This window comes from Podarcis cretensis (genome assembly GCF_951804945.1).
Source record: "Podarcis cretensis genome assembly, chromosome: 3".
In the NCBI taxonomy this organism is placed as follows: domain Eukaryota; kingdom Metazoa; phylum Chordata; class Lepidosauria; order Squamata; family Lacertidae; genus Podarcis; species Podarcis cretensis.
Window position 1 is genome coordinate 89,933,614 of NC_137172.1, and position 27,964 is coordinate 89,961,577.

At 41.3% G+C, this 27,964-nt stretch overlaps 1 long non-coding RNA gene across 1 annotated transcript in view; it reads right to left on the bottom strand.

Annotated features, from left to right (window-relative positions):
* LOC307212979 overlaps window positions 1-24,390 on the bottom strand; it is a 503,369-nt gene extending 478,979 nt beyond the window's left edge. The window contains exons 1-2 of the long non-coding RNA XR_013837321.1: window positions 24,102-24,390; window positions 23,426-23,904 (exon numbers count right to left, since the gene is read on the bottom strand). This is a non-coding gene — a long non-coding RNA (uncharacterized lncRNA). The remainder of the gene's footprint in view (window positions 1-23,425; window positions 23,905-24,101) is intronic.
* Window positions 24,391-27,964: the final 3,574 nt, after the last annotated feature.

Sequence of the window (27,964 nt, forward strand, 5' to 3'; positions counted from 1 at the left end):
GAACCAATAGTCCAACACAGTATAAGGCAGCTTCCTATGTTAACAGATGTAGGTCTGTTTCTTCCTCCCAACATAAAGATTTTTTGTTGAAACAAGTACAAACTACCACCACCCCCGAACTTGAAACAGGCTTCCTGGTTCTTCCCAGGGAGCTCAGTTAAACAATCGGCTGGCATGAGCCAACTGCTTAAAAGTGAACTTTCAAAGCATCCCACTTCAAACTAACTTTCCGTAACAGCTGGGCAGCCGTTTTGAAGTAAAACACCTGAATTACCTGGAGGGCAAGATGAAATCATCTACTGTCAGAGATACTCTGCTTCTGCTGTCCTTAAAGAAGTGGTTTTGAAGACGTATGCAATGGGATCACTGAGGAGCCATTTTTGAAAAGACAGCAGCACAAGAATTGCAGCCCCTGCTGCTGAATTTCTGTCACAATCTTTTTCAGTTTCTATAGGAGAAGAAGAAGAAGAAGCCTGCTGAAACTCACATATTCCTCACATAGCTACAAGAAAATTTAGGCAAGCTCATATGCCCCTTGCTGAACAAGACAGTGTTATCCGTGGCACCAGATTATCAGATAGTCTAATCAGAGCTGTCCCAAAATGTATTTATGCCTGAGAAAGAGCAGAAAACGGTGCCAGTCAAGGAGCAGAGTACCCAAGGCCAGCCACACTATTTTGGCACCTGAGACAGAAAATCTCATAGGCACCTCCTGTATCTTGCCCTGGCAGTGAAAAAACAGTTGGTGGGAAGGGTCTACTTACCTGACTCCCATCACTTTGCTGTCCGAGGAGGGCAAGGTGGTGGTGAGGTCCGTGCGATGCAAACACACTGGTGGAGCCAATCTGCCACTCCTGCCTATGTGCCCAAACCATGCCAATTTCTTGTTCCTCCCCTCACTGTCCCAGTAGGAATGGCAGTGGTGGGAGGTTAGTGAAACAGTTCTGCCCTGCCAGCTGCTGGTGGTAAAAATTCAGTGGGTTGGATCCAGAGGAACAAGCACACAATGTTGTCCTTTCCTGCCTCTTCCAGGCCACCAATCGTTAAGCCTCCTGAAAAGGTTCCCACAAAGGCCAGGGATCTCACCTGAATGGGGAAGAGTGTGATAGAGGTGGGCAGAGGGGGAAGGGAATGTGATCCTAGAAAATCAGAGTGTCAACTTTTTGATGAGTTCTATTTGTGATATACAGTCAGGGTGCTCTTTCTCATCTTTTTTAAAGTTATTAATATTTTTAAAATGTACTGATGCACAGGTACTGTTTTTATTTAAACTCAAGCTTTCCATTATATTTATGGGTACGTTTTAAAATAAGTAGATAAATAAATAATGACAGGATAATACAGCTGTTTCAGTTGAAACTGTTCTAAAAGCAGTTACAATTAAAAACATTCTTTCATCTAGTGATCTCAGGGTTGCCAGGGTCACTATTTTGCAACCATGAATGCTGGGGGAAACATCAATGCTTTCAAATTCATCCTGAAAGTTAATAATTGACATTAAGACCCCATGAAACCTTTGTACCACTATAAATTAAGAGCAAAATCACATTGTAAAGAAAGAAAACATTGGGAAAGTCATGCTTTTGTTTGCTAATTATAATATTAAAAGAAAGATATGTTGAAATTGTTGGAGACTATTCTTCTGCCTCATTAATTTTATACCATATGCCATTCCCCAAGGAAGTGCATATAAAATGCTCAAATGTAGGAGCAATTTGTTGTCCATCAATTTAACTTGTTCATCTGTCCAGTTCCACAGGTAATGGCTGTGCGCTTAAGTGTATTTATTCATGAAAAGTGTTATTGATTTCAGCGGTACTCACTCATTACCAAATGTGTTTAGGAATTAAGCTGATAGCTTCCATGTATTATGAAAATCCTATTATTGTGAGAAATGTAAAAGAAACAACCCATACCAAATGAAGGTTTTACAGAGCTGGAAAGGAGCAAGATAATATTTAAGTCACCAACTAGTCTTGAGAAAACAATAAATTGGTAAGTTTGCTTTCTTAAAAGTCAGGATTAAAACCTGAATTGAAAGTTGCCACCAAGCTCAACTCAGTTTTCAAAGAAATCAGGGCTGGTGAGGGGCATTATCTGACAAGCTACACAAACTGTCCCATAATGGATGACTGGTCATTCTAGGTCCTTCTGCTCACATACTCATGGACTCCAGTTTCCCTTCAGCCCCAGCCCCTTTGGTCAGAGGTTGTGGATGATAAGAATGATTCATGGTAACTAATGGGTAAAACATATTTAATGTTGAAATGTCTGATTTCCAATCACCTGTCCTCCCTCTGCACTATCCGTGTATAGGACGACCCCAAATGTTTAACATTATTTTATAAGAAGAAAACATTGTCTTATACATGGAAATGTATGCTATATATTCCCATTTTCACATGTTCTTCTCTTGATAACGCTAGTTATATATTTTAAATCTTTTATTATTTCACTCTGTGACAAAGTAATATCTTCACTGACACTTTTGGCTTTAACCAGCTTTTCAGGCTCTACCTTATTATCCTCTTTAATCCTCTTTGTATTTTTTTTTGTTTCTCTCTCTCTCTCTCTCTATATATATATATAAATTCTTTTTTCTTCTCTTTTCATAGATCTTTTAATCACCTAAGTCAAATGTTATTTCTAAGCCGCCATACAATTAATTCTGGAACCTGAAATCTCCACCACCCCTTCTCTTTCCAGAGACATAAAACTGACAGGCCTGAAGGCTGATACCTTCCATCTGCTTGAGAGAGATGACATGGAAATTGACAGTGTGAACTGCCCCACAACCAGATATAAACCACTTCAAATTAATAACTAGGGCTGTGTTCTAGATTTGGCCAGGTCCCAAGCCAAATCAGGCATATTTGGAGAGACATGGACATCAAATGAGTTGGGTACAGGCAGCCATGGATTGCTATATCCCAGAGCAATCGATGGCTGTCAGGGGAGATGGCATCAGACAGGAAGGAGAGGCAGGCGGGGAAATCCTGCAAAAAGAAAAAAAGAAAAAAAGCTGATACCTACTCTGGCGAGTGGCTGCAGACTAACCACCTGCAAGGGAGCACCACACAGGGTTGATGGTGCCACACCACAGCTGTTGTGTTGAGGAGGCAGCAATCTGGCTTGGTGCAGGGTTCTTGTATGCAAGCAGCTTGTCTGCTTAATTAGGCAGGGCTTAATTGAACATTTGCCCTACCCCCTAACTAATTTGGGACCAGATCCAGGGCTGGTTGGTTCGTCCCCAGGTTGGTCCAGGTCAGGCTGCCCTGATTTGGAGCCTGGATTAGGGCCACAGGGCAGATAGGGGGCTTGTGAATCACCCAACTTTCGAACTCTAATTTCAGAGCAGGGGTCATGCATCTTCCTCAGCCTCAGGGCCACATTCTTTCTTGAGGATATTCCTGGGCCAGTTGGCAGTGGTGGGTAGGGCCAGAGTTAGATGTGGACAAAGGAATGAATGTTAATTTTATGTTTGTATGATAGGCTAGTTTATTCACACACTCACATACTTCTATCATTCATCCTTGTCTGTTTTTGGCCCCGGTTCATCCCTTTTGTATAACTTTCTGGGTTGTGAACAAGGAAGATATTTGGCAATTGAAATTCAAGATCAAGGAGAGAAATTTTTGATCGTGGGAATTTATGCACCAAACGAGGGGAAAGTTGAATTTTTTAAGAAGCTGTATGAGACACTGATGGACTATACGGACACAAATCTAATATTGATGGGAGATATGAATGGAGTAGTATCGACCAACATGGACAAATCTCAAAGACAGGTAGTTACAAAAGATGGAAGACTGCCAAAAATCTTTTTTGAAATGACTGACAATATGGATCTAGTGGATATTTGGAGAACAACACACCCACTTGAAAGAGAGGGAACTTTCTATTCTGAAGCTAAAATGACATGGACTAGAATTGACCAAATATGGATTACTAGAGGAATGGCACCTAGGATAAAAAAAGTTGAAATCTGCCCAAAGACTTGCTCCGACCACAATGCAGTAAAGATGGTGATGAAGTTAACAACAACTGGTACCTTTAGATGGAGGATGAATGACACCCTATTTAGAGATGAAGAAGTTTGCAAAAAGGCACAGAAGACTTTGAAGGATTATTTTGAAATTAATATGAGGACCAATATAGAAAAAAGAATTATCTGGGACGCAAGCAAAGCAGTGATGAGAGGATTTTTGATACAACAGAATGCAATTAAAAAGAAAAGCCAGAATGAAAAAAAAGAGAAAATCTTGGAGAAAATAAAAGAGGGGGAAAGGAAATTGAGATCAAAGCCAAAATCACAGGATATTTTGAAAGAAATTAAACTATATCAGACACAATATATGGAGCTGATGAATCAAGAAATAGAGTGGAAAATTAAGCAAATGAGACAGAAGACTTTTGAATCGGCTGATAAATGTGGTAAACTGCTGGCTTGGCAAATAAGGAAGAGACAAAAATTGAACACAGTTACAAATTTAGAAGTGGATGGAAAGAGCATCTATAAACCAACAGAAATTAGGGATTGCTTCCAGAAATATTTTAGACAATTGTATAAACAAGGTCCTCAGAGTGATACGGATATAGAACAGTTTTTGGAGAAAAATGGACTGAAAAAGATCTCTCAGGAAAGTAAAGGGATTTTGAATCAGAAAATAACAGAGCAAGAAATAGAAGGTGCCATTCAAAATATGGCATTGGGCAAATCTCCAGGACCGGATGGATTGACTTCTAAATATTATAAGATTTTGAAAGAGTGGTTAATACAACCTTTGAAAGAAGTTTGTAACGAAATTTTGGAGGGAAAGAAGGCACCAGATACGTGGAAAGAAGCCTTTATCACACTTATACGAAAGACTGAGATAGAAAAGACTCAACTTAAAAACTACCGCCCAATCTCCCTATTAAATGTGGATTACAAATTTTTTGCTGATATTTTAGCGAAAAGGTTGAAAGTAGTTTTGATGGAGGAGATACATAGGGACCAAGCAGGCTTTCTTCCGAGAAGACATTTGTCAGATAATGTAAGGAACATAGTTGATATTTTGGAAAAACTGGAAGTGAATATTAACACTAAAGCTGTTTTGATATTTGTGGACGCTGAAAAAGCTTTTGATAATATTTCATGGAGTTTTATGATAAAAAAATCTTCGGGGGATGGGGGTAGGTCAAGGGTTTGAAAATGGTATAAGTGCGATATATTCTGAACAAAAAGCAAAATTAATTGTAAATAATGTGGTTACAGAAGAAATTCCTATTGAAAAAGGGACACGTCAAGGATGCCCAATCTCTCCATTACTCTTTATATCGGTCCTGGAGGTTTTGCTGAATATGATTAGAAAGGACCAGTTGGTTAAAGGAATACAGGTCGGAGTTAAACAATATAAATTGAGAGCCTTTGCAGATGATTTAGTACTTACACTGCAAGAGCCTGAATCTAGTACCAAAAGAGTATTAGAACTAATTCAAGAGTTTGGTCAAGTAGCAGGATTTAAACTAAACAAGTCTAAAACGAAGGTTTTGGAGAAAAATCTAACAGTATTGGAGAAAGAAAAGTTTCAGAAGGAGACAGGGTTAACTGTGGTTAAGAAAGTGAAATATTTGGGTATAAATATGACATCTAAAAATTTGAATTTATTTAAAGATAATTACGAGAAAACCTGGACGGAAGTAAAAAAAGACTTAGAAATTTGGTCAAACATGAAGTTTTCCTTGTTGGGTCGAATTTCAGTTATAAAAATGAATGTACTGCCTAGAATGTTGTTTTTGTTCCAAACATTGCAAATAGTGGATAAGATGGATTGTTTTAAGAAATGGCAGAAAGATATTTCTAAGTTTGTCTGGCAGGGCAAGAAGCCTAGAATAAAATTTAAGATATTAACTGATGCGAAAGAAAGGGGCGGATTTGCCCTGCCAGACCTTAAATTGTATTATGAATCAGCAGCGTTTTGCTGGTTGAAAGAATGGCTACTTCTTGAGAATACTGATATTTTGGACTTAGAAGGTTATGACAATTTTTTTGGATGGCATGCATACCTGTGGTACGACAAGGTAAAAGTTCACAAGGGTTTCAAAAATCATATTGTCAGGAAAGCATTATATAATGTCTGGATTAGATATAAAGATTTGTTGGAAAGTAAAACTCCAAGGTGGTTGTCGCCAATGGAGGCAAAAGCCGTTAAAAAATTAAATATGGAGGTTAATTGGCCGAGATATTGGGAAATTTTGGAGCAAGAAGGAGACAGACTGAAATTGCAAAGTTTTGAGAAGTTAAAAGGGAAAGTGAGAGACTGGCTGCATTATTATCAGATAATGGAAGTTTTTAAACTAGACAGGAAAGTCGGCTTCCAGGTGGAAAAATCAAAATTAGAAACTGAACTGTTAGAATCTAGTACTAAGAACTTGTCAAAAATGTATAACTTGCTGTTGAAATGGAATACACAAGATGAAATGGTTAAATCTGCAATGATTAAATGGGCCCAGGATGTTGGTCATGACATAATGTTTGCTGACTGGGAAAAGTTATGGACCACCGGGATTAAATTCACGGCATGTAGTGCCTTGAGAGAAAATATTATGAAAATGATTTATAGGTGGTACATGACCCCAGTCAAGCTTGCGAAAATCTATCATTCGCCCGAGAACAAATGTTGGAAATGTAAAGAAAGAGAAGGAACATTCTTTCACCTTTGGTGGACATGCCCAAGGATTAAGGCTTTCTGGGAACTGATCTATAATGAACTGAAAAAGGTACTTAGGTACACTTTTCCTAAGAAACCAGAGGCCTTTCTCCTGGGCATGGTCGGCCAAGTGGTTGTAAAGAAGGATAGAACTTTTTTTATGTATGCTACAACAGCAGCAAGAATTCTTATAGCAAAGTACTGGAAGACACAAGATCTACCCACCGTGGAAGAGTGGCAGATGAAAGTGATTGACTACATGGGCCTGGCAGAGATGACGAGCAGAATCTGAGACCAGGGAAGAGCAACGGCGGAAGAAGATTGGAAAAAATTTAAAGACTATTTAAAGAAATACTCTAAAATTAGTGAATGCTAGATTGATGTTGAATAAGAAAAATAGGGGTTAACAGCGATTATGATTAAGTGGAAGAAAATGAATGTTTTTATAATAAATTTGAAAGTAAGGGAGGGATTTGTTAATTAATTAATTTGACATGAGAATGCAGAAAGGGGAGGTACGAGGAAGTCGGGAGAGTAAGAAATATGAAATTAAGAGCAGGAAATTATACATGTTGCATTTTATTGTTTTTTGTTGTTTTGTTCTATTTGTTAAAAAATATATGGAAAATTGAATAAAAACTATTTAAAAAAATAAATAAATAAATAAAAAACTTTCTGGGTTGTGTAAATAGAATCTCCAAGTGTCCCTATTTTCCAGGGAGAGTCCTGGATTTACAAAAGCTGTCCTGGTTTCTTATTTGATCCTGGAACGTCCTGCTTTTCCCTAGGATGTCCCCATTTTCATAGGAGAAATGTTGGAAGGTATGAGGTTATCTAACCCCTGAGCCATCTGACGGCAGCCCTGCATAGGGAAGTTTTTTAATGTTTAATACAATGAAATTATCATTATCATTATCATCATTATAGAATAGAACGTCTCTATTTTCATCAGAGAAATGCTGGAGGGTATGACATAGCCATAAGTCACACAAGCTAGCAGGTAGAGTCAAACTGTGTGTATACACAATTTGTTTCCTTTGCAACATTTCCTATGATTGAAACTGCTTCTCTCCCAACTGCACCCCACAGCCAACTACATCAGACTGAGCTGATGTTCTCAAAGTGTTTTCTGTTGTAAGGCCAGCATCTCTTTCCTGGGTGATAATCACAGTCAATGTGGGCCCTATTAGTGTGTTTTCCCAACATGCATCCCTTTTCTCACTTACTTAAATTGAGTCTCATCTGCTGTTCTTCCACTCAATTTTGAGCAGTCCTTGTGGAGTGCATCATAATTTGACTGGGATTTCACCATCCTCAGTAATTGGGTGTCATCTACAAATTTGGCTGCTTGACAGTTCACTTCTGACTGGAATGGGAGTGCAATCAAATGGAGGCCGAATTCACATCTGCTGACAGACTGTCTGCAAAAATACCTTGGCCATGAAACCAGAATTAGAAATAGCATCCTTTGGGTCATATAACAGTTTCCAAGTGGGCAGCCGTATTAGACTGGTGCAGCAAAAGAATTGTTAGATCCCAAAACTAAGAACTTGTCAAGAATGTATAACTTGCTGTTGAAATGGAACACTCAGGATGAAATGGTGAAATCTGCTATGATTAAATGGGCACAAGATGTTGGACATAACATTATGACGGCTGACTGGGAACAGTTATGGACCACAGGTATGAAATTTACAGCATGTAATGCCCTAAGAGAGAATTTAATGAGAATGATTTACAGGTGGTACATGACACCAGTCAAGCCTGCAAAAATTTATCATTTGCCCGAAAACAAATGTTGGAAATGTAATGAGACTGAAGATCTCCTGGGCATGGTCGGCCAATTGGTGCCAAAGAAGGATAGAACATTTTTTATGTATGCAACAACAGCAGCAAGTATACTCATTGCAAAGTATTGGAAGACTCAAGATTTACCCACCCGGGAAGAGTGGCAGTTGAAGTTGATGGACTACATGGAATTGGCGGAAATGTCTGGCAGAATCCGAGACCAGGGAGAAGAGATGCTGGAAGAAGATTGGAAGAAATTTAAAGATTATCTACAGAAATATTGTAAAATTAAGGAATGTTAGAAAGATGTTGGAATGAAGTTACATGGCTTTAGCAGAAATGCTATAAAGAATTAAGTACAATAGATTGTAAATGGATTAAAGGAAAAAATGTTAGAATTTGTTAAGTTAAATGATAGGACAGAAAATTGAGGAAGATGGAAAGGATTTGCTGAAACAATTAATCGAAGTGGAATACAAAAAAAGGGAGGTGTGAGGAGGTTGCTGAAACAAGTAAATGAAAGTTAACAACATTGAAAGTATTGGATGTGGTTTTTTTAATTGTTTTTGTTTTACTTTTGTTATGTATATGTAGTATTTTTGTCTTTGTATTGTATTGTATGGTTTTGTTATGTTTAATTCTTTTTCTTTTCTTTCTGTAACTTTTAAAACTTTAATAAATATTATTTAAAAAAAAAAAAAATAGACTGGTGCAGCAAAAACAACAAAGTGTGGCATTTAAAGGGTCTTTGTTCAGTGGTTCCCAATGGCTGAGATGAATGGCTTGCTTCAGCCAGAAGCCATGCATTTTGTAGACCTGATTCTATAGACTTCTCTTTCAGCTGGGATTAGACAGGCTCCCTCCCTGTTGAACTTCAGGCACTTGATAAAGACCTGTCTATTTCAGCCAGCATTTCAAGGGAGTTTTCTCTTAACTGATCTTATCCACTGTGTGCTGTTTTTATTATTATTATGTACACAGCTTAGAAACTCTGGTAATTAAGTGGTTATGTAAATAGTGTAAATGAATGAATGCATAAAAGATTAGCAAATTCATGGACTGGAGCCCACTTCTTCAGGAATCATCCCCTCTATGCACATTCACTCTTCCACCTTCTGAGTGGGCATGGCCTGTGCTTTTTCTCCCTGCAATATGAACATTGAATCTAGAGATCTATGGAGCCCCTCTAAGAAATGTCACCAACCTTATCAAAGCCCCTTTTCTTATTGTTGTTGCTTTCCTTACAGTTCCTCATTATCCTAAGAGCTGCCATGCTTTGTTCTGCTTGATTACTTCAAAATCCCTCAGCTGTTTTATCAAGCAGAATAGTCTCAAGAATAGCCTTGGCATTTCCCTTTGGGTGACATTTGGTAACAACTCTGTCAGGGAAAGTGTTGGATGCTCTGAAGAAGACCCAAGGCTATTGCACAGGAGCACAATGTCAATAGTAGCAGCAGTAGCAACATGATCTAAAAAACCAAACACAACACAGAACCTCATACTTATTTCAGTGGGGTTTCCAATATGATTAATATCCTCTTCCAAAACTCTTCTATCAAGTTAATCATATGTAAAACACCCCCATGGCCTTTTATGAAAAGCCTTCCATTCCCTGCTAGTCATGAAAGCCGTGTCCCTATGCTGCAAGACTACCATATTGATATGTGACTCTTACTTTCAGAACGCCCATTTGCTGAATCTGTTTTATTGTGATATCCCCAAAGCATCTGTTTATTTTATTCTAACTCCAATAATATGCTGTGCACAGTCATAGTTTTTTTGTTTTTTGTTTGTCTTGTTTGTACGTTGTTGTTTTTGAAACCTTAATGTATACACATCTTTTTATAATAATAATAAAAAACTGTAGTGAGAAGAGCAAAGATTGCTGTCTTGCTGGTATGTGTGATAAGAGTGAGAATACTCTATTTGTGCAACAGAACTTATTTTCTTTTTAAAAGACCCCAATAACTCAAAGCTTGAGAATCTAGATAAAGTCTGTATTTATGTATTTGTTTTTGGCCCCTTTAAGAGATGTGATTTGAGTCTTCCAAGAGCAGGGGGAAAGAAAATAACCCAGCCTGTGATTCTAAAGAAAGAAATCCAGATATAATGTAAACCTTTGTGAGCCAGTCATCCTTCTTACGTGTGCTATATTGCATCCCAATGTACAAGCGGTGCTGGGGGAAGTTTAAATTTTAGGGGCCATTGAGCAATGGATTTTCCCCAATGCATCTCAATTATAGAAACACAAGTGCTAAATAACTTTGCACGGAGGTACTGTGAAAACACAAAGTGTTCAATAGCCCTCAAAATTTCTATTTGTTACCTGCAGTGTGTGAACTAATGGCTGTACATTGAGTGAGAATACAAAGGGATAAAGCGTGTAAGGACATTTGTTCGAGACCTCTTAAAAGGTTTCCTTTTACTGCCTACTGTAGATAGCGCTGCTCTAGCATTAATGGGCAGTTCTCTATTGTGTAGCATCTCTCAAAGGGGAAGAAGATGTCCATGTTTAAATTCTGCTTGCTTTAAACAATAATATAATTGACACAGGCTGGCCAAATCAAAGCACCTTCCGTTCCTTCTGCCTCATACCAGCTCATAGTATTTGTTCATCCAGCCCAGTATTATCTACTCTGATTGGCAGTGGTTATTCCAGGTCTGAGAAAGAAGCCTATCACATCACTTGCTCCTGGATCTTAACTGGAGGTGCTAGGGGTTGCACCTTAGATCTTCTACATTCAAGACATACACTCTGCCCTGAGCATCCCTCTTTGCTAGAGCATTGAAATCCATTGGATTCTGTTCAGTTTCAAGTGAAGGGTGTACAGCTAAGCAATGTGTCCTATTCCACTACCCCATTTCATTTGAAATAGGATTGTTGTTCCACTCCAAAAGAGGGAAAGGGTCAAGCTGTCCCCACATCAGGACTTATGAAAGCTAAAACAGTAATAAGAAGAAGTTTGAAGGACTCTGTATTTTGGGGAGCTTAGGTCTGTGTATAAAATCTTACATTTCCCCCAGGATCTGAGGAAAATCAAATGACTTATCAGGAGTCTTTCTGGTTTTCTTTCATGCATGGTAAATATAGTTTCATATTCTTAAAAATTATCAAGATCTACTTTGCTGCCAACTTGAATCAAATATTTTGGGGCAGGGCAGGTAAGCCCTGCTCTGCATAATGCACACCATTTGAATGTCATTGCTTATCAACTTTTCAGGGGGAGCCTCCTCAAATATTTGATTAGGTCCCTTTGACCCCTAGGAGTTGGCTCCTATGCTGCCTACCTATCAAAATCTGAAAGAAGATACCAAGTCTTTCCCCTGATCTAGTACAGTGGTACCTTGGGTTAAGTACTTAATTCATTCTAGAGGTCTGTACTTAACCTGAAACTGTTCTTAACCTGAAGCATCACTTTAGCTAATGGGGCCTCCTGCTGCTGCCGCGCTGCCAGAGCACAATTTCTGTTCTCATCCTGAAGCAAAGTTCTTAACCTGAAGCACTATTTCTGAGTTAGCGGAGTCTGTAACCTGAAGTGTATGTAACCTGAAGCGTATGTAACCCGAGGTACCACTGTATATGCTTCCACCTTACCACCAAAGGCTGTAGTTTTCAACACTTACAGTTTGGATACACAAGTACTCCCATGATGTATTAAAGGAAAATGATGGATCTTCTCAGATATGTGAAAGGAATCATGCCCTCTTTATAGATTGCATCTTATTATGTGGTATTAAAGGTAAAGGTAAATGACCCCTGGATGGTTGAGTCCAGTCAAAGGGGACTACAAGGTGTGGTTCTCATCTCGCTTCAGGCCAAGGGAGCAGACGTTTGTCCACAGACAGCTTTTGAGGTCATGTGGCCAGCAGGACTAAACCGCTTCTGGTACAGTGGAACACCGTGATGGAAGCCAGAGTGCTCGGAAACGCCATTTGCCTTCCCTCCACAACAGTACCTATTTATCTACTTGCACTAGTACGCTTTAGAACTGCTAGGTTGGCAGAAGCTGGGACAGAGCAATGGGAGTTCATCCTGTCACAAGGATTCAAACTGCCAACCTTCTGATCAGCAAGCCCAAGAGGCTCAGTGGTTTAGACCACAGCACAACCCACGTCCTTTTACCATTATATGGTATATCCATGGAAGAATGGGGCAAAACACTTACCTCTGCCCGAAATCCAATCTATGTCAGGATTCAAATTAAATAAGCAAAAATGTAATTTCCACTAACATTACCCCAAGATTCTGAGGGAACACATGACCAGTGTGAGACCATGACCAGTGGCCAGGGATTTTGGGAACTGTAGGGCAACAATGTCTAAAGGAGAACACATTGGTTATCCTGATGTATTCTATCACAAAACACACATTTAAATATGTATTTTATCTCAATGTATTAATTTCCAACCCATTTTATAATAAAAAGGCAATTTTCCTGCATGTTAGTTTTTGTTAAATCATGAGCTGTAACACAAAATTTAGAGAAGTGCAAAACCTGATGGATAATTATGTTGCCATCTGTATATTAGTAAGGGAGGTGCAAATTAGGTTAGCTCATTTAAGAATGCAAACCATGGAAAAGTCTTCTGCATCCCTGAAGAAAAATACACAAACATACCTTGATCTGTAGTTCTGAAGATTAATCCTTATTTACAGCCGAGAAATAAATTAACAGTCACCAGGTCAAGTACTTCTGTTTCTGAAGTAAACTATTAAAACAGCAGGTAAATGGCTTCTCTCTCTCTCTCTCTCTCTCTCTCACACACACACACACACACAGAGAGAGAGAGAGAGAGAGAGAGAGAGAGAGAGGACACATTTGTCGGGGAAGGGACGCAGGTGGCACTGTGGGTTAAACCACAGAGCCTAGGACTTGCCAATCAGAAGGTCGGCAGTTCGAATCCCCGCGACGGGGTGAGCTCCCGTTGCTCGGTCCCTGCTCCTGCCAACCTAGCAGTTTGAAAGCACGTCAAAGTGCAAGTAGATAAATAGGTACCACTCCGGCGGGAAGATAAACGGTGTTTCCGTGCGCTGCTCTGGTTTGCCAGAAGTGGCTTAGTCAGGCTGGCCACATGACCCAGAAGCTGTATGCCTGCTCCCTCGGCCAATAAAGCGAGATGAGCGCCCCAACCCCAGAGTCAGCCGTGACTGGACCTAATGATCAGGGGTCCCTTTACCTTTACCTTTATTGCATTCCTTCTTAGGCCTCTATGAATTTCTTTGCAAGAAAAAAACCCACATGAATATCCTCAGATTTTGTTCATACCACTAAAGCGGAGATTGCAAAAACCAGCAGTATGAAGCCTCTGAGGGGACTGAGTCATGGAAGATTGGTAGGATTAAGAATGTGGCATCAAGGAGCGAAGTGTGGCTGCATTAATTCTTAAGACACCAAAAATTGCTTTGCTTAGGAATCAAATAGGGTCAAATCCTATTCACTTCTAGCCATGTTCTAAAAGGTAAACTAGTTAGGTCCTATATAATATTGAGTGCTGAGGCACCTCAAAGGAGACATCAGGAATGAACTAATCAGTCTATTTTCAATCTGTGTTCCTTTTGCATTATTCATTCAAAAGCCCATTAAATTTGCTCAAAAATATGCATTTAAATATATATTTTAAGAGTGCAAGCTATCTATTCCGATGTAAGCCCCAATGAGTGCAATGAGCCTTACTCCAAGGTAATTGAGTTTAGGATTGAAGCTTAAAAGTATTTGTTTTCAAAACACATGTTGTAAAATGCATTTCCCTTTGAGATATGCATTTAAAAAATAGTTTCTCTAAAAATACACATTTCTGAAAGCCTGTTGATGTGCTTTGTCAGGCGAAAACTACAATGGAATATTCACGAGGTGCAAAAGCTAACTAAATTGCAATGCACAGGTTTATCCTGGAGGTGCAGATCAGGTCAATTTGAACTGAAGTTTGCAAAAACCATATTCCTTTTAAAAAAAATATCCATAATGTGCCATCCATTTACAATACCATTCTCACCATTGGTGTTGTATGCAGTGTGAATACCATATATTCTAAACATTTCTCAGTGTTGGGTCAGTGTCTTTTCTAGTACTGAACAGAGCCGAGATGAAAAGAATAATGGAAAAACTGTTTTACACACATATACATACAGCAGCAGTGGTTATCAGCCATGATATACCTAGCGATATCTAATTTTAATCACCTATTAAATTTTTCATTAATCAAGAGCACAGGTGTAAACATTGCTGTTGCCAAACCGCAGATTCAGTGATGTTGAGTACCAAAAATGCTGACAAAAAACCTATAAATTATGGTGTTTGGGGGGGAAATGCAACATTTCTGCAATACAGGCCTACATTCAGCAGGTGCAACCAATTTAAACAAAGTAAGTCCAGGCCATGGTGCCTTGAGTCATCCAACAGCCTAAGTGGGCTCTGTTGCTCAGTATCAGGGCTGGGGAATCTTTGTTGTTGCTAGACTCCAATTCCCATCAGACCCAGCTGGCACACCCAATGGGTAGGGATGATGGAAGCTGTAGTCCAACAACATCTGGAGATCTGAAGGTTCCCCAACTCCGTTCCATATTTTAATTTGGTTTAGTGTTTTAAAACTGTAATCCACCTGGGAAGCATCAGCAGAAAGTTGAGATGTAAGTGGAATCAATCATTCAACCATGTTTGTGCAGAAGATGCTCCTTAGGCAGCATAGCTGCCTTCCTGTGCTGTCATGCGTGTTCATCTGTCTATGATTTTATATGGAGCATTTCCACTGTCCGCTTCACTGTAAACTGAAATCATGCTAATCTCTAACACAGCATATTTCCAGTAGGTTCAGAAGTGGGTGGTGGTAAACATCGCTGCTCCAGGCAAGGTGACAGGGATAATTACTTGCTATGTTGTTGTTGTTTAGTCGTTTAGTCGTGTCCGACTCTTCGTGACCCCATGGACCAGAGAACGCCAGGCACTCCTGTCCTCCACTGCCCCCCGCAGCTTGGTCAGACTCATGCTGGTAACCTCGAAAACACTATCCAACCATCTTGTCCTCTGTCGCCCCCTTCTCCTTGTGCCCTCCATCTTTCCCAACATCAGGGTCTTCTCCAGGGAGTCTTCTCTTCTCATGAGGTGGCCAAAGTACTGGAGCCTCAGCTTCACAATCTGTCCTTCCAGTGAGCACTCAGGGCTGATTTCCTTCAGAATGGAGAGGTTTGATCTTCTTGCAGTCCATGGGACTCTCAAGAGTCTCCTCCAGCACCATAATTCAAAAGCATCAATTCTTCGGCGATCAGCCTTCTTTATGGTCCAGCTCTCACTTCCATACATCACTACTGGGAAAACCATAGCTTTAACTATACGGACCTTTGTTGGCAAGGTGATGTCTCTACTTCTCAAGATGCTGTCTAGGCCTGTCATTGCCCTTCTCCCAAGAAGCAGGCGTCTTTTAATTTCGTGGCTGCTGTCACCATCTGCAGTGATCATGGAGCCCAAGAAAGTAAAATCTCTCATTGCCTCCATTTCTTCCCCTTCTATTTGCCAGGAGGTGATGGGACCAGTAGCCATGATCTTCGTTTTTTTGATGTTGAGCTTCAGACCATATTTTGCACTCTCCTCTTTCACCCTCAATAAAAGGTTCTTTAATTCCTCCTCACTTTCTGCCATCAAGGTTGTGTCATCTGCATATCTGAGGTTGTTGATATTTCTTCCGGCAATCTTAATTCCGGCTAGGGATTCATCCAGCCCAGCCTTTCGCATGATGAATTCTGCATATAGGTTAAATAAGCAGGGAGACAAAATGCAGCCTTGTCGTACTCCTTTCCCAATTTTGAACCAGTCAGTTGTTCCATATCCAGTTCTAACTGTAGCTTCTTGTCCCACATAGAGATTTCTCAGGAGACAGATGAGGTGATCAGGCACTCCCATTTCTTTAAGAACTTGCCATAATTTGCCATGGTCGACACAGTCAAAGGCTTTTGCATAGTCAATGAAGCAGAAGTAAATGTCTTTCTGGAACTCTCTAGCTTTCTCCATAATCCAGCGCATGTTTGCAATTTGGTCTCTGGTTCCTCTGCCTCTTCTAAATCCAGCTTGCACTTCTGGGAGTTCTCGGTCCACATACTGCTTGAGCCTTCCTTGTAGAATTTTAAGCATAACCTTGCTAGCGTGAGAAATTAGTGCAATTGTGCGATAGTTGGAGCATTCTTTGGCACTGCCCTTCTTTGGAATTGGGATGTAGACTGATCTTCTCCAATCTTCTGGCCACTGCTGAGTTTTCCAAACTTGCTGGCATATTGAGTGTAGCACCTTAACAGCATCATCTTTTAAAATTTTAAATAGTTCAGCTGGAATACCATCACTTCCACTGGCCTTGTTATTTGCAGTGCTTTCTAAGGCCCATTTGACTTCACTCTCCAGGATGTCTGGCTCAAGGTCAGCAACCACACTACCTGGGGTATATGAGACATCCGTTTCTTTCTGGTATAATTCCTCTGTGTATTCTTGCCACCTCTTCTTGATGTCTTCTGCTTCTGTTAGGTCCTTTCCACTTTTGTCCTTTATTATGGAAATCTTTGTACGAAATGTTCCTTTCATATCTCCAATTTTCTTGAACAGATCTCTGGTTCTTCCCATTCTATTGCTTTCCTCTATTTCTTTGCATTGCTTGTTTAAGAAGGTCTTCTTGTCTCTCCTTGCTATTCTTTGGAAATCTGCATTCAATTTCCTGTATGTTTCACGATCTCCCTTGCATTTTGCTTGCCTTCTCTCCCCCGCTATTTGTAAGGCCTCATTGGACAGCCACTTTGCTTTCTTGCATTTCCTTTTCATTGGGATGGTTTTCGTTGCTGCCTCCTGTATAATGTTACGAGCCTCCATCCATAGTTCTTCAGGCACTCTGTCCACCAAATCTAAATCCTTAAACCTGTTCCTCACTTCCACTGTGTATTCATAAGGAATTTGACTTAGATTGTATCTTACTGGCCCAGTGGTTTTTCCTACTTTCTTCAGTTTAAGCTTGAATTTTGCTATAAGAAGCTGATGATCTGAGCCACAGTCAGCTCCAGGTCTTGTTTTTGCTGACTGTATAGAGCTTCTCCATCTTTGGCTGCAGAGAATATAATCAATCTGATTTCGATGCTGCCCATCTGGTGATGTCCATGTGTAGAGTCGTCTCTTGTGTTGTTGGAAAAGCGTGTTTGTGATGACCAGCTTGTTCTCTTGACAGAACTCTATTAGCCTTTGCCCTGCTTCATTTTGATCTCCAAGGCCAAACTTGCCAGTTGTTCCTTTTATCTCTTGACTCCCTACTTTAGCATTCCAATCCCCTATAATGAGAAGAACATCCTTCTTTGGTGTCACTTCTATAAGGTGTTGTAAGTCTTCATAGAATTGGTCAATTTCAGTTTCTTCAGCACCAGTAGTTGGTGCATAAACTTGGATTACTGTGATGTTAAAAGGTCTGCCTTGGATTCGTATCGAGATCATTCTATCATTTTTGAGATTGCATCCCAGTACAGCTTTTGCCACTCTTTTGTTGAGTATGAGGGCCACTCCATTTCTTTTACGGGTTTCTTGCCCACAGTAGTAGATATGATGGTCATCCGAACTGAATTCACCCATTCCCGTCCATTTTAGTTCACTGATGCCCAGGATGTCAATATTTATTCTTGCCATCTCATTTTTGACCACCTCCAACTTACCCATGTTCATGGTTCTTACATTCCAGGTTCCTATGCAATATTTTTCTTTACAGCATTGGACTTTCCTTTCGCTTCCAGGCATATCCGCAACTGAGCGTCCTTTCGGCTTTGGCCCAGCCGCTTCATCAGCTCTGGATCTACTTGTACTTGCCCTCCGCTCTTCCCCAGTAGCATGTTGGACGCCTTCCGACCTGAGGGGCTCATCTTCCAGCGTCATAACTTTTATATGCCTGTTGTCTTTGTCCATGGAGTTTTCTTGGCAGGGATACTGGAGTGGCTTGCCGATTCCTCCTCCAGGTGGATCACGTTTGGTCAAAACTCTCCACTATGACCTGTTCATCTTGGGTGCCCTGCTCGGCATAGTTCATAGCTTCTCTGAGTTCTTCAAGCCCCTTCGCCACGGCAAGGCAGTGATCCATGAAGGGGATTACTTGCTATAATTCACACTTAATACCTGAACACCAGAGAGAAATCATATTACGTTCTTGATCCAAAATTCTCAGCTGTGTTACATCAACTTTCGTCAGGTATTTTTGAATTGCCAGACTTTCTCCATGCCAAATAAAGCCACCCACAAAACATTTGCAAAATATACCCTTTTTTTGCAGGTTCTTTACACTCTTGTAAAACCTTCTTTGTCAGGCAGAAGGTCTGTAGCAGAGAATTTATTTATCTCTTTGCTTGTCAAAGCAATTGGCATGTGAGGTTGGAGTTCTTGGCTTAGGCAATGGGACGAAGCATCTTCATGCTTTCAGTTTTATAATCTGGTTTACCCTTGAAGAGGATTTGTACTCGCGGCAGTTTATAAATGCTTAGGAGGCTATTCACCCACCATTTTAAAACAGGTTCAATCCTGCTGCAGCGAGCAAGATAAATGAGTCACACCTGAAAACACATGAAAAATTGTGAAAGGCTCTTGTGGGCCGGGAAAAGATGTGATTTGTGAATGGGACAAACAACAACTGGTGGCACTAAGTTATCATTTTCCAACAGTAACACTCAGTGCCTTGTCTAATATACCATAGATCAGCCTTCAGCAGCCTGGTGCCCTCTGGATGTGTCAAGCCACACTGAGTTATTTGTGGGATTGTCATATTATCTCTCAAAATGATTTAGTATTTGATTGTTATTGTAATGACATATTGATTTGCATTTTTGTTGCTGTGTTGTGAGCTGTTGCATGGAAAGGGGGCATATGCATGGGAATAATAAGTAAATAAATACATATGCCATCAATCCCAGCCAGCATGATCAATGGTTGGCAGTTACAGTCGGATGTCTGGAGAGCACCAGTGTCAGGAGCCGGAGTCAGGAGTAGATCAGCAATAAAAAAACACTGATGTCAGTGAAGTTAACTCTTTGTTCAAAGAAACTAAAACAGTGCCATGATCACAGCAACTCTTTGCAGTAGGTCTTCTCCCAGTTGCGAGGACTGAAGGTGCCCAGCTTCCCACCTCTCTCTAAGGCTTCTCGCCCAGTTCTTTCACCAGCACCTAAGGCTTCATCCTCTTGCCTCTCATTCCTCTGCCCCCTTCATTTCTATGTGTATTCTGGGAGACCAGGGGGAGCTGGTCACAGCAGGAGGGGGAGACTCCCTGGATTCTTCAGCAGCCTGCCTCATCACTGTCTCTTGGCACACCTCCTCTCTTGCCTCTGAGTCTGAACTGCCCTCTGCCACAGCCTCTACCTGCTCACTAAGCCCTGATACCTCTTCAGCTTCCTATACCTCCTCCTCCCAGTCTCCTCCTCCTTCTCTCTCTGACCACTCATTGTCATCCCACCACCAATCCCCAGGTTCTGAGCCTTCTTCCCTTGGGGGGGGGGGGTCTTCAGCTGGTGCCTCCCACCACTCCTCTGCATCCAGACACTCCATGACAACCAGGTGCTGAAAGGGTGTCCACTTCAACAGGGCAGGTGAAAAAAAAAATATTAGAACAGCAAATCTCACTCATTTATTTTCATCATTTCTAAACTGTTTCACCTTACCAAAGGAATCTCAAGCAGAACATTGCAATCTATCCAATGCTACAAACAAAAATCAGGTACAAATACAATAATGATTGACATTTAAAGCAACATCATTAACAGAAAAAAATATGCTGTTAAACATTTTAAAAGGAAAACATCGCACATAAAAATCAAATGCAATAAAGACAATAAAAGTTTCTTATATAAAGATTATTAATGACTGGACAAAATAAATGAAATAGAAGTCACATACACACAGTTCTCCACAAAAAGTCTCTGGTAGCATTAAGCACAATTTACACCTCCATTTAGTCACTCTACAGCAGCCATCCCCAAACTCAGTCCTCCAGATGTTTTGGGACTACAACTCCCATCATCCCTAGCTAACAGGATTAGTGGTCAGGGATGATGGGAACTGTAGTCCCAAAATATCTGGAGGGCCAAGTTTGGGGGTGCCTTGTCTACAGCAACAAAACCACTCCCTCCCTATCAACTTTCCAGGTAGGATCTTTATACTGTCTCAGTCTCTCACAGCAAATGGTGTTAATCAACTTTAGAACACTCAAAAATGTTACTACCCATTCTGGGCAGAAAAAAGCAAACATGCAACATCTGAGTGACTACCTAATAATGCACCACTCATTTCACCCAACCTGATAATAAGGTTAACGAAAACTAAACAAAAAGGGGTGGTGTCTTCTCCACCACTATTTTCACACACACACTACTACTACCATGTAAGGGAAAGGGAAAGGTTTTTGGGGTGCTTATTATGAGGGTTTGGGGGATGAGACAGAAACCAGTAATTCATTTCTAGCTCAGATTATGATCCAGATTGGATAAGAAGCTGGGGACATTCAAATATGGCCTCTCCTTTGAAGCATGTATTTCATAGTTATCTGAGCCTGAGCTTGGAAATATTTGCTGACATACAGCTCTGGAGAAGCCAGATCATAATGCTGGGTCCTGGATTGGTCTCCAACACCTCTGCCTCTGGTGTCAGTGGTCTGATAGAGCTGGCCAGCTCCCTTCTCATCTGAGTCTGGACTCGAGTTGCTGCTTATGTATCCTAACAAACATGCACACACGCACCACCTTGGATCATGAAATACTTTCTCTGTTGCCACTGAACACAACAGAAAAGATGTTTTGCCTTAACAATTAACACGTTTATTTAAAAAGCGCAGATCTTTAGCTGCATCATTATGTCAATCAAAAACACCCCAAAAAAGAACAAAGAATCATAGAATCATAGAATCATAGAATCATAGAGTTGGAAGAGACCACAAGGGCCATCGAGTCCAACCCCCTGCCAAGCAGGAAACACCATCAGAGCACTCCTGACATATGGTTGTCAAGCCTCTGCTTAAAGACCTCCAAAGAAGGAGACTCCGCCACACTCCTTGGCAGCAAATTCCACTGTCGAACAGCTCTTACTGTCAGGAAGTTCTTCCTAATGTTTAGGTGGAATCTTCTTTCTTGCAGTTTGGAGCCATTGCTCCGTGTCCGCTTCTCTGGAGCAGCAGAAAACAACCTTTCTCCCTCCTCTATGTGACATCCTTTTATATATTTGAACATGGCTATCATATCACCCCTTAACTCCAAGATGATTCACTTTCTCAGATGAAAGATGGCCATGATTATTCACTGCTTCCTTACCTTGAGATGAAGCGTTCCCCTGCTCTGCACATAAAAATTAAAAGGGGCTAATTAGAGGAGACCATAAGATAAAGCACATAGAAGACCTTTATAATTAAACATCCATTTTAGTGCATCAATCATCGTGTAATTGGTTATTTAATAGCAGCTGTCCAAAACTTTGGCAGGACAACTTTATGGGCCAATATTGTTCTTGTCATTTTCCAGGGTTTGTTTATTTTTAACTCTGTATATCAACATGCTTTAGATTCATTGGCCAGAGTCCAGCACAGTTATGTGCCCTTGAGCAACATTGAGCTTAAGTATTGTATTTGAAGGTTTAACTTACTGTGAGGTTGTTGTTTTTTCAAGTTAAATTTTATTTTCTTGCAAACCACTCTGAGCAAGGAACATGACTTTTCCTAAATACATAAATAAGTAGACTGCCAAGAGCTTAGGAGTAGCAAAATGTACTTTGATTGTGGCCATTTTCCTGTACATTTCTATCATATGTACAGAGAAAACTTTTAGCACCACTGGGAAATACACCCAATCAATCAAGCAGGTACCATGTGTACATATGTTGCTTTTCCTCACATGGCACACACTTGCACTGTTTGCCACAACATTGCATTAGAGCAGAGGTTTTCAACCTTTTTGGGTCCATGGCGCCCTTAACCAACTACATTCTTTCTGCGGCATCCCCTGTGGGACTCAGGAGCCCATTTATGTCACCCCTTGCCAACAGAGCCAGCAGTCCCTCACCCTTTTTCAAACACCCGTCCCTTGTGGAAAATTCCCTCAGCCTCCTCTCTCTCCCCCTTTTCTTGGGAGTCCTCTGGGCAGCCACTGCTGCCCCTGGAGTCTGAGACGCAAGAAGGCATCAGAGGAGTGAGGGAAGGAAAGAGGGACAGAGGCCAGTGTTGCCCGCAGGGTGCCACAGCACACTGGTTAAAAACCACTGCATTTGAGGACAGAGTTTTGTGTGATGCACAGCCTGGCCAGTGCCTTCTAAGCTAGCCTACTGCCCTCAGATCCAGGTGGTGGCATTTAGGGGAGCACATATTCAGTCAGTGTCAGTTTCTCATGTGACCAACAGATAGCCAGTTCTGTCCTATTTCACACACTTGAGTGGAAATATTACATTTGACAAGGTGGTCAGAGGGGTTTCATTCATTCCGACTCCTTTTACAGGTTAGAGCCATTTGAGGCAGCTAGAAAGTGCAGCAGCTACCGTATTTTTCGCTCTATAACACGCACCTGACCATAACACGCACATCGTTTTTAGAGGAGGAAAACAAAGGGAAAAACATTCTGAATGAAACAGTGGATGTATCATTTTTGGGCTTCATGCTGTGGCCACAGACATGTGATCTGATGGTGAATTTGGGGTGACCCAATGCAAAAATCCTGAGAATTCCTGTGGATCCATGCTTTGTAACCACATTTTTGCACCATTGCAGCCCCAGGCAACAGTGGGTGCGTGATTTTTTTGGTGCAGGCTGTAGCCATGGACATGCTATGTGATTTGATGGTGAATTTGGGGTGACCCAATGCAAAGATCCTGAGAATTCCTGTGGATCCATGCTTTGTAACCACGTTTTTGCACCATTGCAGCCCCAAGCAACAGTGGGTGTGTGATTTGGGGGGGCAGGCTGTAGCCATGGACATGCTATGTGATCTGATGGTGAATTTGGGGTGACCCAATGCAAAGGTCCTGAGGATCCATGTGGATCCATGCTTTTTAACCACGTTTTTGCACCATTGCAGCCCCAGGCAACAGTGGGTGCGTGATTTTGGGGGGGCAGGCTGTAGCCATGGACATGCTATGTGATCTGATGGTGAATTTGGGGTGACCCAATGCAAAGATCCTGAGGATCCATGTGGATCTATGCTTTGTAACCACATTTTAAGTGGGGAGCGAAGGAAAAACAAAGAAGGGACATGAGAGGGGTGTGCAGAGAAGCAGCTGGCTAAGAATGCAGGAGAGGGATTTAACGGAGGGAGGAAAGAAAGGCAAAAGTTTCCCCCCACCCAAGCCAGCCATCTCTCTCTCTCTCTCTCTCTCTCTCTCTCTCTCTCTCTCTCTCTCCCCCCTCCCCCCTCTCTCTCCCTTTCCCCCAGCAGTACCGGAGCACAGAGAGGACACTTTCCCCTCTTCTTGCCTGGAGGGGAGGAATGCAGGAGAGGGATTTAACGGGAGGGAGGAAAGAAAGGCAAAAGTTTCCCTCCACCCAAGCCAGCCATCTCTCTCTCTCTCTCTCCCCCTCTCTCTCTCCCTCCCTCTCTCTCTCTCTCTCTCCCTCCCCCCTCTCTCTCCCTCTCCCCCTGCAGTACCGGAGCACAAAGACGACACTTTCCCCTCTGCTTGCCTGGAGGGGAGGGGCTTTCCCTGCTCTTTGTTCCGTTTGAGCAAACACAGCAACGAAACAGAGGAGGGTGGGCAGTAAGACCCTGAGGCAGAATGGAGGAAAGTAGCCGCTTCCTCTTTTCAAGTTTCCCTTCTAGGAGACCCGCGATTTGATTTTTGCCTGCTTTTTCGGCTCCAGGGACCACACATTCGCTCTATAACACGCACAGACATTTCCCCTTCCTTTTTAGGAGAAAAAATCTGCGTGTTATAGAGGGAAATTTACGGTACTTGGAAAATCCTGCTAAATATGCCTCTTGGAGCAAAAGTACATACTGATGTGCTGGACCTTCCAGAGACATTGCATTCCTTACATGTTTGGTAAGCTATTGCTTTCCTTACATGTTTGGGCTTTCCATGTCTTCCCTAACCACTCCATGCAGCTTTAACCCATATAAGAAAGGAGGGAAAGGTACAAATGAGGATCTCAAACCACCTTGTAGAATCTGCGTGAGGGGCCTGTATATTGGAGGAGTTCACTTTGGAATGTGGGCTCCCCAAAGTCCGCAGTCATTTGCAAGGATCATGTTGCATTGCCAGTAATGAAATAATATCCAGCTGCCAGTCATTTGGCTTCTGTATGCGAAATGGGAGGGGAGGGCACCAAGTTGTCCTTTTTAGGGCAGCCACGATGGCACCCCACCGGGATCGAGCTGCTGGGGGCAGTGTGCTCCCTGCACCTCTCTTCCTCTGCCAATGACCTGGGTTCTTCTCACATGGAGTAGCAAAGCACTGAAACACATATCTCTACTTCAACCACTGTATCCCAAGCACTCAATGTTATTTGTTTTTAATGGCATCTTAAGAACTTTCTACCAATGTCTGAATCTCAGACAAATTGAAGACAAATTGAAGACTGTTGCAGGTTCCCCCCCCCCTTTTGTCTCTTAAATTAAAACACATTATCTCTCAAAGGGCTCTTTGTAATGATATGCTGGTATCTGATGTATGAAGCATCACTCCACAGTCCTTGATATTGTTGCTTGAGAAGTTTAAGAACGCTGGCATCAAGATTTTAAAATATTTATCAGCTTAAACCCTGTCGGTTTTCTCTGGAGACTGTCACCTAGAGAAGTGATGTGGATGTAATGCCTTTTATTGGTATTGTTCCTATTAAATCAATTGTAGCTGACAGGGCTTACTCTGAAAGCCATTGTGCCATTGGTATTCTGTGTGGAGAAGAATGACAATAATTATTGTTTTTGATGGCACCATTGGTTTCCAGTGGAATGTAACCAACAGCTCTAGGCTGGATGTTGCTTTTCTGCAAAACATTTCCCTTGAATACTTTTGCTTTAAAGAAAGTGCAGTCTCTTTTTTCTGTGAAGTTTTTCCATATCACTCTTCAACTATTGTTTTATTGGGCTTCATTTCTGTCATTTCTGCTTGCTTCTTTGTTATGGTTTAGGTTCAAGAATAACAAAACTGATTTCCCTGCAGGAAACATGGTAAATTCTCAGTCAGATGTGTATTAATTTTGCTGTCCATGTTTTCCCTTGTTAACTAATCCTTAAATCTGCAGTTCACTTTCATTGTCAGATGTGTTCTTTTTTATTTGTTAAATGTGATTTTTTTAAAAAAACAATATTGATATTCAGCAATAATATTTAACAGCAAAAATTTGGTTTCAGTTTACATGAACAGCTTCTCAAACACAAGGGGATGATCAAAAAAGACATTGAAAACAAGTGCAATCTTACCATGTCTACTCAGAAGTTACCCTGAGTTCTATAGGACTACTTCCCAGGTCAGTATAGATAGGATTGCAGGCAAAGTACAGGGTGATTCAGAATAACTGTATACTTCATTCTGAATCACCCTGTATATGGATTTACATTAACAAGAAGTATTGCATTCAGGCAAAAGTATTGCGTACAACCTTCCGCTAAACATTGCAAATTTCATTTTTAGGCACATTTCTAATTGCTACTTATCTATGAATCAAATATTTGTATATTCTGTGTCTGTTCATAAATATAAAAAAGCCCTGCTGGATCAGACCAAGGCCCATCTAAGTCTAGAATCCTGTTCTGACAGTGGCCAACTAGATGCCTATGGGAAGCCCAGTATGCAATAGCACTATCCTCTCCTGTGTTTTCCAGTAGCTGGTATGGCTGGGGCTGATGGGTAGTGCACAACATCTGGAAGAATCAGTGTTGTCCACCCCTGCCTTCAAAACACATACAGAGGATTATTTTATATACAGAGAGATGAGTTGTATTTCCTATAATATTGGAATATAACCATTTCTCCACTCTTTCCCCCCGGGCATGGACTGATTGCACACCCAAAATTGAACTCCTCAAATATAGGCCCACACTAGAAGTTTATCCTTCTGTCATTCAGGCGATTATAGGTGAAAGTGCCCTTTGTCTTTTTTATCAGTAAATAATAAGTCTGATGGTTTGAGAAAGAGTCTTATCTGACATCTTTACTTATGGTCCTATTCATTTCAGTTGACTCATTGTATCATAACAGCGCTTTCTAGTATTTCCCCATCAATTTATAATGTTTTTCCTATGACTCCTGCCACAGGTTCATTGTTATCCTGTCAAACACCACTCTATGTAAGCATTCTTTGTAAGAAAAGACTCGTTCTGTTAATCGATGCTGCTATCATTCACACCATCATCATTCTAAGAAGCCTCAGTCACATGCGTCTTACTTTAGTAGGCTTAGAATTCAAGCTTATGGTAGCTGGGTAAGAAAAGGTGCGTGAAGAGTCTCACAAAAAATCAACTGCAACTTTGCAAAGCATAGTCCCCTGCAGCAGCACAGCTCTTTGGGGAACTTGATCTGCTGGGGACAAAATTCTTCAGTCCCCTATGGCAGCTCCCAAGGTCCCCAGAAGGCCTGTGAGCCTGGTATCCTGCAAGAGGGTCACGCAATGATATTATATCTCATCCCATCTAAAATTCCATACATTTCAGAGAGACAAATGCTGTGATGAAGTAAATAATGTGCCTGAATTGGGCCAATTTGTGGGGATCTGGAGTTGTGGGGAGACAGGTCAAGATAGCCACCATTACTCTAGGATGGGCCAGGCCATCTGGAAAAATCCAAGGCTGTCAGAAAAGGAAGTATTGGGTGCAAAAGTTGCAGGGGTCCAATTATTCACTAGTGTGTTTCCTACAGAAAACATGCAGGAGAACCAAACCCCAGCAGGATTGAATCCTCTGCTCACCAGCTGGAGAGTGGATGATTCAATCCTGTGGGCTGCAGAGTGCTCTTTCATAAGCACCTTCTCAGCTGGTGAGTGAGGCACTCGCAAGACACTTGCAAAGCAGCACCCAGCAGGATTGAACCCTCCTGATCTCATTTAGGAGGGGAGGAAGAAGAGGCACCATCTCTTTCTTCCACAACTCTATGTTTAATTGGTGTTTCAATAACCCTCATTAAACATTAGCACCACACCCAGGCAAGACTGGGTGCTCCCCAGATTGGTGTGCAGCCCTAGTGCTTAAGAATCAAATCAAATAAGCCACATAAACCTTCCAGAAACTGTCCACAACTCTGTGAGCTGGAGAAAAGCCTTGGTATTATAGAATTAGTGTCCGTCCTTCTGCTGGTACAAGAGATGGGGTCAGGTTGCAGCCTGTTTGCTAATGGAGGAGCTGTCCATTGTGCTGACACTAAGAATTAGCTCATAGAACCAGTCATGAGAGCCTGAATATCTCTTTCTTTTTTGCCCATAAGACTAGGGAGCACTTGAAGGAATAACAGAAAGATAGATGGTTATTCTTCCCTTAACTTTCATATAGATTGTGGAAGATGTTTTCCACTAAGACTCCAAGATTA